The sequence below is a fragment of the Watersipora subatra genome, chromosome 6 (genome assembly GCF_963576615.1).
Source record: "Watersipora subatra chromosome 6, tzWatSuba1.1, whole genome shotgun sequence".
In the NCBI taxonomy this organism is placed as follows: Eukaryota; Metazoa; Bryozoa; class Gymnolaemata; order Cheilostomatida; family Watersiporidae; genus Watersipora; species Watersipora subatra.
This window is the reverse complement of record NC_088713.1, coordinates 8,437,789-8,456,133: the sequence shown is the minus strand read 5'-3', so window position 1 is coordinate 8,456,133 and position 18,345 is coordinate 8,437,789. Positions and strand designations below refer to the sequence as shown.

Here is an 18,345-nt window from a genome sequence, read left to right as displayed (position 1 = left end):
CATATAATTGTAGAGGCTATCACTGAATCTATGCATATACCACCTTAGTATTTTTCTGACAAAGAACTGTATATACAAAGTGTTGCTAAAATAATACGCATGTTTTCAGTAAATGCATTAATTGCTAAAAGTTCAGGGTATAAACTTCTACATTCAATAGAGTTACGTCGTAAAATGATGTATATAATAAATACTATATAAAGACAGAGTATTTAGAAGATAGGAGAGAAAGAGGAGCAAAAGAAAGAAGAGAGTAAAAAAGACCGAGAGAGAAGGAGATAAAAAGGAGAGAAAAAAGAAAAAGAGATATGAAAGAAACAGATTGGAGACAAAAAGATGAGAGAAAAGATAGGCAGAAAGAGGAGAGAGAAAATAAAAAAAGAGAGAAAGCGGGAAAAAGAGAACGAAGAAAGAAAAGATAAAGAGAAAGAGAGTAAATAAATAAGAGAGAAGAGAGAGAAAGAGAAGAGAAGATAGAGAGAGAGGAAAGTGAGAAGAGAAAGGACAAAGAAGAGAGAGTGAAGAGAGGAGAGAAGAGGAGAGAGATTAAAGAGATAAAATAGAGAAAAGATAGAGAGAGGAAAAAGAGAAAGAGTGAAAGAAAAAGAGAGAAGAAATAAACAAGAAGTGATTTAGCCATGTAATAGCTAAAACAATAGTTGGTTAGTCACACATTTAACTGAACAATATGTACAACGAATTTAGATGTCGTAAGGCTACACAACACACTCATATATTTATCTCATATACCCATCTAAAACCTTAGGTTTTCTCTGCACAGGGAAGCAACACAGATCACAATCAGCTCCAGATCAGAGTATGTCAAAGAGCAGTGCTGTAAGATTTAAGTCTGAAGGACAAAGATTCAACAGAGGTCCTGATTTTGGAGAAAGCACGTCAGATGACTTTGAAGCATATTTTCAAAGGCTGGTAAGGATCTTTTTCAGCTTAGTTTATGTGTAAAATTGGTGGGCATCATAATAATAGATGTAAAACGTTATTTAGCGGTATACAAATATACTCTAATTTTATTTAAAAAGAACTTATGAGCGATTTGTGCCAAACAAACTAAAGATATGAACTCCTTTCTTTTAACAAAACTGAGCAGTTTAAAAAACCACTATGTCACAAACCTTCCATAAAGAGTGAGCTAGCTTCTGAAAAAAACCATCATGTAGCTTATCCAGTGCATTATCTATAAGCTTTGTAAAAAAATAAAATGATAAAAAACTTTCAAGTTGCTTGAGAGGATCTTTGCAATGTGTTATGATGTTTTCATCAAAATCTTTCTCCAGATAATTCCCAGGTCATTAATTAATCATCATCCAGCAATTATTGTTTACCACCTGTCAACAATTTTTAAAATAAAAACCAGAATTTGGAGATATTTGGTATATATTGATCTGGGCAGCCTTGCTAATATTAGCCAACACTGACAGGACGACTTTCACGCTGGAGTAAGGGCCGAAGCCTGACAGCAACAACAAATAAAATACTGTTCAACTACAAAACAAGTCTAGGCAGCTGCCACAAGCAGTTGTACACATACTGTACAAACTTCTCTAAGAAGTAATAGTCTCTCCTCACATATCACTATTACACATTAGCCACAATGCCACATCTCTATCTCTATATCTCTCTCTCTTTTGCTCTATCTCTCTCTACCTCTCTATCTCAATCTCTATCTCAATCTCTATCTCTATCTCTATCTCTATCTCTCTATTTCTATCTCTCTCTCTCTCTCTTCCGCTCTACCTCTCTCTCTCTCTCTCTCTCTCTCTCTCTCTCTCTCTCTCTCTCTCTCTCTCTCTCTTTCCCTATATATCTCTACCTCTCTTCCTCTCTCTCTCTCTCTCTATTTCGCTCTATCTCTCTATATATCTCTATCTCTATCTCTACCTCTACCTCTATCTCTATCTCTCTCTCTCTCCCTCTCTCTTCCGCTCTATCTATCTCTATCTCTATCTCTATCTCTCTATCTCTATCTCTATCTCTATCTCTATCTCTATCTCTATCTCTCTATCTCTATCTCTCTATCTCTCTATCTCTCTATCTCTCTATCTCTATCTCGATCTCGATCTCGATCTCGATCTCGATCTCGATCTCGATCTCGATCTCGATCTCTATCTCTATCTCTATCTCTATCTCTATCTCTATCTCTCTCTCTCTCTCTCTCTCTCTCTCTTTCTTTCTCTATATATCTCTATATCTCTACCTCCCTCTCTCTACCTCTCTTCCTCTCTTCCTCTCTCTCTCTCTCTCTCTCTCTCTCTCTCTCTCTCTCTCTCTCTCTCTTTCTTCTCTCTCTCTCTCTCTCTCTCTCTCTCTCTCTTTCTCTATATATCTCTATATCTCTACCTCCCTCTCTCTACCTCTCTTCCTCTCTCTCTCTCTCTCTCTCTCTCTCTCTCTCTCTCTCTCTCTCTCTCTCTCTCTCTCTCTCTCTCTTCTCTCTCTCTCTTTCTTCTCTCTCTCTCTCTCTCTCTCTCTCTCTCTCTTTCTCTATATATCTTTATATCTCTACCTCCCTCTCTCTACCTCTCTTCCTCTCTCTCTCTCTCTCTCTCTCTCTCTCTCTCTCTCTCTCTCTCCGCTTTTTCTCTCTGACTCTACCTCTCTCTCTACCTGTCGCTCTCTTCCGCTTTCTCTCTACCGCTTTCTCTCTTCCGCTTTCTTTCTCTCTTTCTCTCTTTCTCGCGCTCTCTCTCTCACGCTCTCTCGCGCTCTCTATCTCGCACTCTCTTTCTCGCGCTCTCTCTCTCTCTCTCGCGCTTTCTCTCGCACTTTCTCTCTTTCTCACTCTCTCTCGCACTCTCTCTCTCGTGCTCTTTCGCTCTCTCTTTTTCTCTCCTTTTCTCTCTTTCTTTCTTGCTTTCTTTCTCTCTCGTTTACTTCCTTTTGCTTGTCATTTTCCCTCCCTTTATCGTCACCCTCTTTCTACCCTTCTCTCTATCCCTCTTTCTCCCTCTTTCTTCCTCTCTTCATCTCTTGCCCTCTCTCTCAGAAGTTTTATGTAAAATAAAAATATTTACATTATTTGGTTTAAACTTTGCTTATGTATTAATGCGATTTGTTATGCATACAACTATTTACAGAAAAAAGCTGAGAAAGCCACGAAACGCGGAATTAAGCCTGAAGAGTTAAAGGAAGAAGCCAAAATAGATAGTGATCAAATTACAAGGTCTTACTCTCATATGGTGAAGAAAACTGCATCTGAATCAAAAATCAATGAAAAGAAGATTATGACTTCAGCATCAGCACCTCATTTTAAAGGTTTTAAACATCAAAACTTCTCTAGAAATAATTTTCATAGGTTTCAAACCTTTTACTAGAGGGCAACCTAAAATGTCTTTTTACAGTTTAGGTGTTCATGCTGTTTCGAGACTCTCATTTAGACATTTCACCATTATACCATGCAGTTTGATGAGGTTTTGATTTCAACTCTTTGCACAGCATTAGTGCCTAGTGCGCTTTAGTTGAGGAGTTTTGCTGCACCTTTTTTCTATTTCCTTTTTTTAATCATGATTTAAGTCTGTTGTTTTGATTTCAACTTTGTTTCTACGCTTTATATCAATGATGCATCTCACTCACGTTCATTGGCACATCCCCAGACACACTCCTAATATTTCTTTGTTTATTCTGCAATTGATGTTTCTCTAATGTTCTCTAATGTTTGATGTTCCTCTCTCTGGTTCTCAATAGTTTTATAATTCTTCTTCCAGTCGTTTGTAAAGCAACTGTTCTGTTGATATCATTTCCTTCTAGTTTCAACTCTGTTTATATTTACTGCTACTGCTGTTTGTTAGTTTTAGCTTTAGTTCCTTAATATTTTGTTTATATCGTTCTTCTGTTCTGCTTTTTCTTTTGCCAACTTTCCTATCGCAATAACTGCCATTGCAAAGAATGTGTCATTAAGATATGTCATGTTATTTATTAGCTTTGCAATATCATTGATATTTTTATATCTTCATTTAATTTCCACTTGTCTTTATGTCTAACAATTGGTAGTTGCTTTTTCGGTTTATGCAGCACCTCTCTTATGCTCTTTCATTTTTGATCAATTATTGTTTTTAACTGGTAGTTGCTCAAGCACATGGTTATCCATGGTAGCTATTTGTTTTCAAATTTTCTCTCTTTACTGAAAGATCCCGCATTGACAATAGCTCTTTACAGTGTCTGAGAAGTCTTCTACTACAGCCCTATCACATTTTTCCTCACAGTACTCTACTACTGGCCTCCTTTTCATCTTGTCATGATCCCATGCAGCTCTTCCTTTGTGAGCCACTACATATTAACAATGAACCTTGCCTTTATTGCAAGTCTGTACTCAGTCAGTTCAAACCCTCATTTCTGTTCACATAGGAGAGATCTTATTCATGACGATTTTCTAGCTGGTTCACTACAGTAAAAGCACTCCGTCATTTTTATGGTCTTTTTTGCATGTCTTTGTCTTGTCTCTCTGCGCTGTATGACCAGTAGTATGGTAACAAACCATCTCTGCCTGGTTTATTACAGATACAGATGACCTGCCAGGCATTTTAAATTCTGCAAGGCGTTCTTTTCGGTTCACCTCGTTAACTTGTACACTTGTTTTGTGTATATTTCATCTTAAAGATTGGAGTGTTTTCTGTAAGAATTTTTTTCCTTTGCCGGTTGTAACGGGACTTTAACCTGTACAGCTACATGGTTCATGTTTAGTGGAGCATCAGGTATCAAAACGATATTAAGGTCAATAGTCCGTTAAAGTCAATCTACTACTGTAGTTAAGTTACTATTATTATTGGTTTTATTACAGCCTAAGCTGGAGTTGTTTGCTGTCATCGACTCACATGTACATAGTTTAACTAGGCTGGGTTAGGCAGAACTTTTCTGAGGATGTTAGCTGATCCTAACCGGGTGGTCTGTTGTAGCAACGTTTCTTTTTTTACATCAATTCGTAGCAGTGCCATTCAATCAGTCATTCGGTGTTTGGCACCAAGATCTCTTACTACAATGGGGGTAAAGTGTGGTGTTGTTTTCCACATTTTCTCAAATTCGAGGTACTGGTATTCCCCAACAATTGTCGATTCCTTCTTTCTCATTTGAAAATCACCAAGAACAGCAACATCTACAATTAGTGTTTCTGACCTCAGCTAGTCCACTATTATTATTGTTATTATTATCGCTATTATTATTTTTAGCATGATTATTTATAAAAACTGTTTTCAGAACCAAATGGTTGGTAGTAAGTCAGCCCAGGCCTTAGCATAAAGCCAAAGCGTTATCACTTTAATGAATCTTTCTACTGAAAATTCGTCTTCAGAATCTGGGCAGTTCTTAGTAGCACTGTTTTCTGAATTGTTTCACAATACAGTTCAGGATTGTCCTCAGCAAGATATGAGATAAGCTACATGTAAGCTAGATAATGTCCCAAACGCTCCAATCATTATAGGTATCACGTTTGGTTAGACAACCCACAGGCTTTGAACTGCGAATTCCAGTTTTTGATACTTTCCTTTCCCTATATCTTCTTTCCTTTCGACTCTGGCAACCTTTTGGATTGCTATATAAATTATTTCTTTGCTGATCTTTTCTTTCTTTGTAGGTTGGTGCTAAATTTAGTTTTTGGGCTTCTGCTATTTTATCAGTCTGTATGCTGAAGTCCCATAACAGCTTGACTTGATCATTCTCAGACACTGGCTCCACCTAATGGTTATACCACTTCTCTGTGTGAGGAAGGTTATGCTTCTTACAGATATTCTAATGAACTGCTAGAACCAATTTACCATGTCAATGTTTGTACTTTGTTTGGGCAACCATTGAGCATTTGCTTACAATATGACTGGCTGGTTCATCCTTTGTCTTACTCCGTCTATGTTTACTATTTTTGGTGCTCTTCTCTATCCTTGCTTTCTTGTAATTGGTTTGCATTTCTTTGTTCTGTGCTGCTATCATCAGATTATCTGTTTCTAGCTTTAGGCTTCCTCTTGTCAGCCACTTCCACTTGTTACTACTGGAGTTGCCTGATCACTAATTTGCCTCTGATGCGGCCCAATCATCAGATTCTGTGCCCTTCATCTAGCTGCACACTATTCTGTTTCTTTCCATATTCTGATCTTCTCATATCTTCCTCATTGGTAGTTATCAGTTTATCTAAATTATGTATTATTCTCATCACAGTAATATATTTTTATTTCTTTAGTCTATGGTTTCCATACTTCACAGTGTCCTCAAAACTCATGAGGCCTCTTCTTTTCTTTTTTTCTACATGAATCCTGTCCACACTCGATCTAGAGTGCATTTCATGATGCAAGACAATCAATTTTTTGTCCTTCTGATGATTTGCTTCAACTCTTCCTTAGTCCATTGTACAATGCCTGCTCCATATCTATACAAGAACCCAGCCTAGGTATTGATAGCTTGGAACAATTTTTTCAAATTAAACTTTACTTAAAAAATCATTTTATTTTGTCTGTGAGCAAGCATATCATTGGTCTGTATTTGGGTGGTACGTTTCCTTTTTTGGGATTCTTGAGGATTAAATCTGACCTACCAGTTGCCATACACTCTGGTTGTTTCCCTTCTCTCAAGCATTCATTGAGCTGCTTTACAATTCTAGCATGTAAGCTAGTAAAGTTTTTCAGCCGGCATCCTACTACTCCATTTGTTTTAGCTGCCTAAATTGGTGCCAGAATACCTAGAATCCTTTTCAAGCTTTTTGTGCCTATTCCCATGTTGTTTTGCTGTTCCAAACCTCTCAATAGTTTTATTCTGGCTCTTTTCAGAGGTCTGAAAAGAGGGCTTTTCATTAGAGGGCTCTTATTCTGGCTCTTCTTATTCAGAAGAACATATTAAGAATTTAAGAACAGATGATTAAGAACATGAGTCTACAATAAGTGGTTGCTACTTTGAATACATTAAGACGATATAAGACAGTTGATCCACCTTAAAAGAGTTTCTTGAAGAGCAGAGAATCCAGCCAATGCATTGTAGTGTTCATAATCTATATTTTAATAAACCATTGTCCTAATTTCAGAACCACTTCCTTAATTTACCAAACTTGATTTGCAGGTGGAAAGCAACCAACTCATGCAAAGCTGATTCGACAAAAAGAAATTTCCAAAAGATTTGAAGCAATTGAAAACAGATTTAACAAAGTGATCAAAGCAAAAAAAGAAAAGCGAAAAAACAAAGACGATGAAACTAACCGCTCTTTCAAGAAAAGTATGTTGAGTTAAAAAAAAAGTAATTTAGCAATGTGACAATACAAGGTGACAGATCAACTTAATAAAATATTATACTGTAGTTTCATCATCTCAACTTCATTTTTTTTGTGAATAATTTTTGAATTCTCTTTTTGAGCTGCTCATATTATAGATAATCATGAACAAACTCTTTAGTAAATTTTATCCAAATTTGTTGGTATTTTGCAATGGTTTGTGGTTTCTTTGATGTTTCAGATGATCTGATAGCCAGTATGTTTCAAGGTTAAAATGGATTAAACTTGATCTCGATTGAAATGCTCAACTCAAGCAAGAGTGTGATTATGATGTCTATAGATGCAAGAAGGCTGTAAGAATAGAGACAAGTAGCATTGCAACTTGAATGCAATAGTTGGCATCAGCTATTGCAATATTAATAACCATTAAAGTCATTTTGCATGCAATGTTCTTTTGAACTTTTGAATTGCAATCAAGTTTTGTTGATTTCAATCTTAAAAAATCCTGGCAGTCAGATCATACCAAACATCAAAATATATGAAAACTTGTATATTTGAGTTGTATCTGAGTTGTAGTGTGAGTTTGTATTTAACGATGTCAAATTGACTGCAGCCCATATTATTTTATACACCATCAGATTTACCAGAAAAAATCTATGTTATGTGTTAGTAAAAATATTTTTAGTAGACCTTTGCAATAAAAATACTTTTTATTAAACAAGCATTTTTTAAGGCATATATTTTTGCAAATATATTTGGCAAACACTTCTGAATTTCTAATTTTAGAAAAAGGCCACAGAGAAAGCACACCTAGGCATGCTGCTGATCAAAACAAAATGTGACAGTCAAATGAGATTTGCTAAAAAAAGGGCTGGCTCCAACCTTCTACTGAGTATTTAACAGTGATTTGATTTCACTTCATTTCTGAATATTTTGTGTTCTTTCTATGTTTAATAAAAATGAAAGATGTAACAAAAAGCCCTAAAACCACTAATTTTTTGTGCTTTGTTAAAACAACATCTTGCACACTTCTAGAACCCCGGGTAAGGTCAAGTCAAGTAGTTTAAACATGACAGTTAGTACAACTTATGTTAAAGGTCTGGTGATCAGTCTCTAAGCCAAACATTTGGCTGCTTTAGAGATGAGCTGTTCACTAAAACATCTGGGCATATTTTTATGGCAAATGCCTGCATGTTGAATACTATGCTAATTGCTATTAACTTACAAAAGCTATTCATTAATGTGTAATCTGCCATACTTTGTTATTAAGTAACTACTTTAAATGGTTTACTTAAACCAAGCTTTTGACCAACTTTAGCAGTCACTGCAGAGCTAAAACTAGTCTTGGAGGCAAATAAATTAGTGGTTTTGAATAACTTCTTAGAGATGGGGCTGTACAATACAATCATAATAAACTAGCAGATAATTAATCGGCATCAAGTTTGTTTTGCTAGCAAACTTTATATTTTGATATAAACTTAATTATCTAAAAATATTTTATGTATGTTTCAGATATGAAAATACAGAAAATAAATTGATACTCAGCAATACTGACCACAATTTTCTACTTATAAATATGAGAGACTTTTTACCCATCCAATTACCTACGAGTTTGCATGAAAAATTAATAACAGCTAGCATTAAAACTAAAATAGCTATAAAATTTGAAGCCAATACATCCTCTAAACATAGATTTTCTACAGTACCACTAAATAATCTTAAGTTTGAGTTAGCATATATGTATATATCATTATATTTTGTAAAAAGCATTAATGAGGATGCTATTGAAATGGTGCAAATGTGCTAGCTTTTACTCCAAACTTTTATCATACCATTTGGTCTATGAAGAAGTTACATAAGTTACATAAGTTCTAAGTGCACCAGCGGTTGCATTAAATCTAAATATGTTGTGTAAGGTTCATTGAAACTGATACAAGGATACAACACTTTAACTAACTACTTATGTAGACTGGGGATGCGTATTTCGATGACAAACAATTGATGAGCTGTGCTAACTGCGGTGTAACAGAACTGTATGTAGTATTCTAGTAGTCATCAACTATATACATACATCATGTGCACCAAAAGCTATGAGAAAGTGTTTGGAAGATTTTTTTTACAGGTCATGTTAGTTTGGTTTCAAATCATTAAGCATCTTTAAAAAATTATGAGGTAGATTCACAATAGTTTTTTGCATGAGGCTATTTTTTATAAATTTAAATATACATCATTGAGAAGAAATATGGATGTCACTATTGTCAGTAATTCCTGAAATGTCATGTTAGTTTTGCTATATATCTACATTAGGTGAACTCTTATACACCATGTGATTGCTTTTCTCTAAGCTATGTAAAGTTGAGTAACTTTAAAGTTGCTACCATCACAGTTTCAATAGCCATTAGCTCAAATAAAAAATCTGCATATTATTTTTTGCTTGATAAAGATGGTGAGTGATAACCAAGCTCAAACTGTACAAATTTCACAAAGTTACTTAGTTTAGTTAGTTGGTTACGTCATACTGTTTTTTCTAACCAAACACCAAGACAATTTCAAGACTCTTGCTACGGAGATAATACAATTAGTTGCGTAAAATGAATTGACCTTGATCGTCGACATAACAATTGAACTTTATAGAAAAAGGTAAATTGAAGTTCAAGGAAACACAAAAAAACATAGAATGTGTTTCATAGAATTAATAGAATTCATAGTTGAAAAGAAAGCGTCATTAATGTTTGCATATGCTAAATCATATATGATAGTGCCTTTGATTAATACGCATTGTGTAGCTCAGTAGTAGAACATGTAGAATGAAGTCTTATGGTTTCCATCTCCGTCAGTTCAAAACCCTCGAAATGCGGAATTTTAAATTCAAAGATTTTAATAGCTATAGCTGGACATAGACAACGACAGATACACAAATACACAGACACACAGACAAACTTTATGAAATATATACATATGTATATATATGTATATAGCAGTTGTTAGAATATTTTATAACATCTAATTTTGCAAATTTGTAGCACACAATTTGCTGCATCAAGGTCATAGCCTAAACTCTGCTTTTAACGGGTTGAGATTTAAAACTCATATTTTATTGCATGCGAAAAAGAAAGTTTTTGGGGCAAACCGTAGCAAACATATTAATGGGTGCAATGACTATTTATGTAATATTATTAAACGCTGTTTTAAAACTATGCCTTCAAACTTAAAATAACGAAATATGAATTTGAAGGCTAGAAAATGGCAGCACAGGCTATATGATCTAGGTATGTAAATTATAAGTAACAAATTTCATTTTCCTAGCATTTTTCAGTTTCTGAATGCATATATATTCAGAGGTCTTTGAGAAAATATTTTAGTTTGAGTTAAGTTATAACATCTTTTTGACATTCTTGTCTGAAGTTAAAATTGTGCAACCAAATAATTTTGCACTCTTGGCAATTAAACTGCATGCACTTGATAGCGCAAGGATTAAAGCAGTATAGAAGGTCTATCTACATACACAAAGAGAAAAAAATGATTGTAATTTGATTTAGCCAGGGTTAAGATTTAATAATATGTTGATAATGATCTAAAAATCACTGTTACTCATAACACATACCCATACTGATTGAGTAATGATTTGATAATGATAATTAATGGCAAATTAGTCAAGAGCTGGAGTAAATAGTGAGTCTATCCCACATTCAACTGACAACTCAAACTTCAATCACAACTGATCATTCTTAAATCAGGGAAGCAAAATGAAAAAATCAATCATATGACACTGAAGATTGATTTGATAATGATCACTAATTAAATGCAAAGCATCTAGCCAGTTTATGACTTATCCAAATATTGGCACGTTCCATATTTCCACAAACTACATGAGGTTTAGCAGTAACAAGCATTTTATGCTTAAATTTTTGGTATATTCATAATACAAGTACAATCAAAGCACAATGCACAGGTGTACATGTGACCTACATGTATGTTCTCCTTTGCTATGCTCTGCGTGTTGGGTCACACTTTCTTAGCTGACGCCTGATTGGAGAAGTACTGGATGGGCATGTTCGATATTTTTTATTTTGTTGGCTGGCCTCAGTGTCTGTCTAGCGGCATCTATTACTGCAACATGAATAGATACACTATCAAATTTGGAAACACTATTAATAAAGTTTTTTTTATTAATTTCGAACACATTAGAAAAAGAAAGGAGAAGGAATATTGAAACCAGAACAAAAATTTCCAAAATTTTGAAGCTGTATTGATAGCGAAAGTGGGAATATGGTTTTCTAGTTCTAGAAACAGGTATAGCAAAAGCCAAGTACAAGACTTAAAGTTGTACAGCTTTCAAGAGTTAATGGTTAGCAATTGAATTTACTTTTATTGTAAACTAAACTCAATTGTAAACTCTCACTTGTATTTACCGAATGTTTCAATGTAATCAAATTTAATGTTCATTCAATAATAGGGCTAATTTTTAAACAGCAACTGAGAACCAACCAAAAGGTTGAATATGTCACAAGAGCAACCATGGATTGCTTTAAAATGTGCTAACGGTAATGAGTTGAGAGCGGCATACAGGAAAATAATCCAATCAAATAATAACTATAGGTTTATAGAAACTAAAGTATGCAATGTAAAAAGTTTGGAATAAACTACTGGCACAGCTAAGTTGACACGACTAGAATTGATGCTAGAGCATGCTTTAATTACTTTGAAAAAGTCTCAATGATTTTTTTATGATCAGGCATTGTACTACAGCTACTTCAGATCTAGTGAAACTTAGATGCTAGGCTACTTAGGCTGTTTATGCTAAGACCCAATACTTCTTGGTTAGGTTTCATTACATCAGATCAGGTTAAACTGCAGGATTGGACTAATTGTTTTGAAGTATTCAATTATGGTAAAAAAGACACACACAGATGGAGAGTTGTAGACTTAACTTCATATTTTTTTTAATATTTTTCACCATGAAGTTTGTTATATTTTTACTGTTTAATTTGTTTATTACTTCTGTTTATTACTGTTTTTTTATATGAACTGGATCATTGTCAAATAACCATGTGTAGATAATTTATCTGGTCCAGTGGTGTCTAAAAAAGAGCATGCTTCGTAATCTGAGTCAGTAAAACTCAAAATTATGTTGGTGTTTAAAATCATAGCAGTTATAGAAAGTTTTCTGCAGACAAAGGAGTTACAAGATGTCATGAAGATTAGCGAGCTCACAGAACAAATATCTTAACAAAACTAAGAAGGCTCTGATTAATGTTTTCAACTGATCAGCTTCACTAGTCAGTTTCCACATAGAGCATATCTGACAAAGAATCATCTAAAACATATAAGACCAATCAGGTACTGCTAGTAAAAGATTTAGAATCTTTTGATAATTTTATTAAATGTAAAAATTTAGAATTTTATTTCCATTAAAAAAGGTTTGGAAGTAACTAGAATTTGTCTCCTATTTAGTGATTTATTTAAATTTGGGTTTCATTTTAACAAAGCTTCATGTATTTTGCTTAGTCACTGTCTAATTTCAACTTATGAAAAAGGTTAATCATGTAAAAGCTAAAAACACTGATGCAAAATGATAGATTAGACAGAGATTTCCATACACAAACAAAATAATTGGCTAAGATAAATTAACTAACGGCTTTGTCAGCCTCCTGAGAGTAAATCTTATGCTCTAATGAGCCTTTCTACACTAGATGATGCATTAGTAAACTATGAACGTTTTGTTGATTGATAACAGAATAATTATTCAATGGCAATAACCATTGATGACACTTGAAAATACTCAGATTTTCAGTGTAGACTCTTTGACATTATACCAAAATATTTTAGAAAAAAATTGTAAACCAAACATAATGATAATAAACAAACCAATAATTTGCTATGTAGGAACTATTGTGTTTGAACATTGTGATCCTCTACAAAAGTTTACCTAAAACTTATTTGAATGATCACCTAGAAAACATAATTAAAAAACATCTTAACATAGGTGAAAAAGGTAGCATGACAAAACTATAACATTACAACATATTTATAAATAGTAACAGAAGAATAAAACTTGAATTAGGCTACACATGATAACTCACCTGTGTTTTGCAAAAATCATTGAAAAAACTCACCTCGCAAGTTATAACAAACTTAGGTGATAAATTTCATAACATAACCAAAAAATATTCTATGTCACTAAACGCCACATGCATGTATTTATTCAGAAATACCTTAAAGCTTAACTATAATAATTCATGCATATATTTATATATATCGTACATGTACATCTATATACATCAAAGTGTTTCGCCGTCTGTCATTGACATTTGACATTGCTGTCTGTCGTTGTTCGGTGTCTTTCCAGCTGTAGCAATTAGCTTTAGCTGGTCACTAAAGAAAATACTTTCAATGTATTGGTTTAGAACTCACGACGCATGCAACTGCAAGTTTGTAAATGCACGCACCTAATCGCAAGGGTAAGTTATTCTTATCAGTCCCATCGCTGCTACCATATACTCTGTTCTCTTTTCGTAATTTCACACACTAAACATATACTTTTCATTTTTAACTAATATTAGCTTTTGCATTGGTTATTTTTTTCCAGCTGCTAAAAACTAATTTTTTGCTACAATTGCCTATTTTAAATTTGCATTTTTTAAATATGCTGCTTCAATTTCAAATGGGCTGCTTCTCTTCTATTTCTAAACTTGAAAAATATTTCTACAAACTGATATTTTTGTATGTAGACAGCTTGCAAATAATTTACAGCGCAATCCCCAATGTGTTGAAACTGTAAATTTTTTATTTTAATTTGCCAATTTCAATGGCAGATTTCTCAATAGAAAATGTACATAACATTTCTATATAAAAGATACTTGCATAAATTCAAATGTTGACAACAGTTTCCAAAAAATTGGCTGTATAAGTGCGTTGAAAGTGAAGTTATGAGTTTCGGCGCATTGTGGTGCACCGTCCGAATTGCTTTGTGCTCGACACCAGTGAGCAGTGCAAAATGGATGCCTGACACTGTTGCTGAAACTTTGCTATAACTTATACATAAATTGGCACAAAGCTACACGTTTAAAAAAATATGCACCAGAAAGCTGGGAAATTTTTCTCCAGGCAGAAAATTTTTCTTTTCAGATTGCCTAAGAATATTTCAGTCCAAACTCTGATTTGTTGAAGTTATCATCTCTTTAATTTAAAATACACAAAAGCAAATACATTTTTAATAGCAATAACTCAGTGAAAACAGTTCATGAAAAGCAAATGCGCAGATTCACATGTATGCAACAGTTTACAATAAAAATTAGTTTCCCAAGTGCATTGAAGGTAGAGTTACAAACTCATTTGCATTGCGGATGCATATCTTCACAAGTTTCATAAAGCCTTGCCGATTAGCGGTGCAAAACAGTTGCCTGACATGGTTGCTCAAACTCTGCAATAACTTACATGCAAATTGGTATGAAGATGCAAATGAATATGGATTGGAAAGCTGAAATAATTTTTTTCAGACTGAGATTTTCACACTCCAACCAGGTTGTAAAGACTTTACAACCTGATCTCTAAATATTAGTAGTTACGATTCCTTGAAGCTGTAGCATTATGTAACAATGTTGCATATAAACTCATAGCACAAATTTATGTTTGCTGCAATTCACAGCAAAAATTGACTGGTTGTGTACAAAAAGAATTGAGTTTTAAGCTACATGTCATTAAAAATTTGGTGAAACAGCAAAATACTAAAAGCAACATTTATAATGAGCAGAAACAGCAAATCATGTGTTGCCATAACAATATGAGAACTGAACCCTTTGGTTAGGTGAGTGCCCTGGGCAGAGGGAACACCAATGTGCAACAAACACCATATATTAGATAATAAATTTTTAGCGAATGTATGTAAAAAGCTAGCAATACAAAGCACTGAAGCATTTGAAAAAACTAAATTACAAATTTGTAAATTTGTTTAGCATGGTATGGCTTACAACAGTGTGTGCGTAGAGAAACATCATACATTTGGCATTTATTTTTACTTTCGGTTTGCTTACGGGTGTTTGCATTAACTAGCTTACATGCACTGCAGTGCCTACAAGTTCCAGACTTCACTGCCTTATTTTTAGCTGGACTATAAAACACCAATCGGTGAGTGAAAGAAGTTGAAGTGCCTGGAGTAGTATTTTGTGGCAAGATCCAGTGTATTTAAATACCTGTTCAATTAATTTCTATCAGAACTTTAGGTCAATTATTTTACAGCCCCTATAGATTCTATAAACTATGCTTAGATCATATACACACATCTTAAATAAATGAAAAAAAGCTTTTTGTAAAGTTTCATTGTTTTACAAGCAGCATTTTAAAAATGCAAACTTTGATCACGTTAGTCGACTCCTGCCTGTACATGCAGGATTTATAATATTAATTTTGTATTTATTATATTCCAAAATAGCAGGTGGTTCGCAAACTTTATTCCCTTATCCCTCGTTAATTGGCAATTAAATATCACTGAGTGACCACTGAGTAGCAATGTTAGAGACCCAGCCCCCACCAAGGTGGCAAGTGAGAGACCGACTTACCACCAATTCGCAATTTCCTACAGTATGCGCTTTTGATGTAAAAATTATGTGTTTACAAACCATGTACACTCCCTTATAAACTCAAAGTGATTTAATTTTGTGTGGAGCGGTAAAAGGTTGCAGCGGATTCTTTGAACATAGCGAGCATTATTGCTAACACGGAGTACTGAGTAGATAAAATTTATATACAGGTCAGTATTTTTTTTTTAAAATTTTGACATGCCTTATTGTGCTATGCAATTTTACAAACAAGTTTAATTGCTTTATTTGTTTTATGTTATGATTTATTGAATTATTTGTTTCCTAATTACAATTTTTAAATTTTATTCAAATTTTTAAGTGTTCAAATCTTTATTGTCACGTGTTTTACTGCATAATAGAATCAACAAATGATAAACAACAAATTTAAACCCTAACCATTTTGCTCTAATCCTTGAGAGAGTTTTGCAGTTTATCTAAAACAGCACAGTAATACCTTACTGTGCATTTTAGAAGCAAAGTTACCAATAGATCAAATCAAAATAAACTCGGAGAAAAGGTGCAACAACAAAAAATTAGTAGAGAGCATACCTTCACTGAAACCTAACATAGACTCATTCATTAACTGAAACGATCGAAGCATAAATTAACGAAGTAAAAATATTAGTTGCATAACTAATAGAATATGCTAGTCTTTGTTTGTAGCTCTCTATTGATGTAATTTTCTTATAATATATTTGTTCGCTAGCATATTAAATCTATGATATGGTCTAGCGTTTGTATAATAAAAGCAAACTGACAAAGTTTGCTCAGAAAACTATAGTGTGTTAGTTCAGTGCACTAGTTTAGTGTTGGTGAATGCATTATTTTTTAATTGATTACATAAGCTCCGGTGATATTGGTAAACCTGGGCATTATCTAAACTAACAATATGTACACACTGAATATAAATCGATGTGATGAACTCACACAAACCCTGGCTGAGCTGTGTTTCTGTGATATGTTGATAGTCCTAAACAGTGAACACAGTTTATGTGAAAAGCTAAAAAACATTTCCGAAAATGTGTTTTAACAAAGGCAAGCAAGTTTGGTTGCAGATTATTCTGAATTTTTTAAAAGATGATTGAGACGATGCCTTATGGCTGTTTGTATAAGCTAAGAAACTTTTATCTAGCGTTTGAGAAAAACCTATACCAAAAAGGTTGATGATGGCATAGATGCAAAATGTCACTCACTTGCCGCTGAAACTTCTTCTGTAAGAGAACATCTTTATCGACCCTTTAACAAATATTCCGTGTCTTTTGCAATAATGAAATATAACAGAAATAGGAAACCAATGCTTGTACATAAACATAGTATGAAACATTTAGCTCTTCAGCAATTGTTATGAGATGTAAAGAAAATATCTTTGTTATACAGCAAATAAGCTTGATTATACACTGGCATATTTTATTATTCAATAATTGTTAAGGCGAGTTTATGCAAATAAAGACTGCACTAAGACATAAGAGTTGCTAAACAAAGAAATACCATTTGTTTTCTTAATTAGTTTGTATTTGTCTGCGCAATGAAAGAGAGCATGCAAAAGTTAATCGATATCTCAGTAGCGACCACCTGCAGGGGCAAAATCAATGCGCTAGGTTTGTCATGCCAGCCTTGCTTATAAGTTGTATACATAATTCCAGTTTTTTGTTTTGTTGATAAACTATATTTTAGAAGCTTTGGTTATTTAGAAAATTGTATAAAGAATTAGTTGAAACAAAGAATCTTAATAGGGATTAGCGCAAGATAAACTTTTGTTCTCATGAATAGCTTGTCTTTGTTTGGGTAACTGAATAGAGCGTATACAGTGTAAATGATAATCAATACCTCAGTTGGAACCAGCTGCATCAGCTTATCGACAGATTAGGTCTTTTCTGCTTACTTTGCTAGTTAGGTGTGAACGAAGCTGAAGTCATTCCTGGTTTGTGGTGAATTACAGTCACCAAGAATTTTGTTTAGTCTGTTGGTAAGTACATACTGTGTTTCGGGTGCGTAGCTGTTGACCGATTTATACGAGTTAGGGTTAACCCATGATGGCAGTTGAAATGCTAGAAAGAAAAATATGTAAGAAATAAAGTCACTAGTGGTTATTGCTGCAATAATTTATATTGGCTATTGTGTTGAAGTCGCAGCAATATGGGTCACTATTCTGTTTGTCGTTTTGCAACTATACACATCATAATTATACTTCCACTTGATCTGTAGGTTTTAACCTAGATCAAGCTTTTTTTATTTAACCCTAAAACATCTTTTTAGTCAGCTAATCTCGAACATGAAAAAAATCGCAAATGATAAAAATAACCCACAATTTCTGATAAAATTTACTAAAGCTTTGGTTAACACTTTCACTGCCGTATGCGCATTTATAAAAAATCTATGTCGATTGCTGTATGCACATTTTTGCGAATTTTCAAGCAATTGCGTAGTAAATTAATTTGATTATTTGTTGACAACATAACCAACCATCTTTAGAACCTTTATGGTATTGGAAGTGTTGTCTGAAGATTTGTCTATAAAGTTAACTAAAGGTCATGGGCATTTTAAAATTTTGGTTTGGGATTTTCCAAC

General features: G+C 33.8%; 1 protein-coding gene and 1 pseudogene across 1 annotated transcript in view; one reads left to right on the top strand and one right to left on the bottom strand.

Moving 5' to 3' along the window:
* Window positions 1-18,345, top strand: part of LOC137398469 (small ribosomal subunit protein uS13) — a 334,967-nt gene that overhangs the window by 59,119 nt on the left and 257,503 nt on the right. The gene's annotated exons all lie outside the window — the stretch shown is intronic.
* LOC137398010 (octapeptide-repeat protein T2-like) lies at window positions 1,874-10,806 on the bottom strand (annotated as a pseudogene).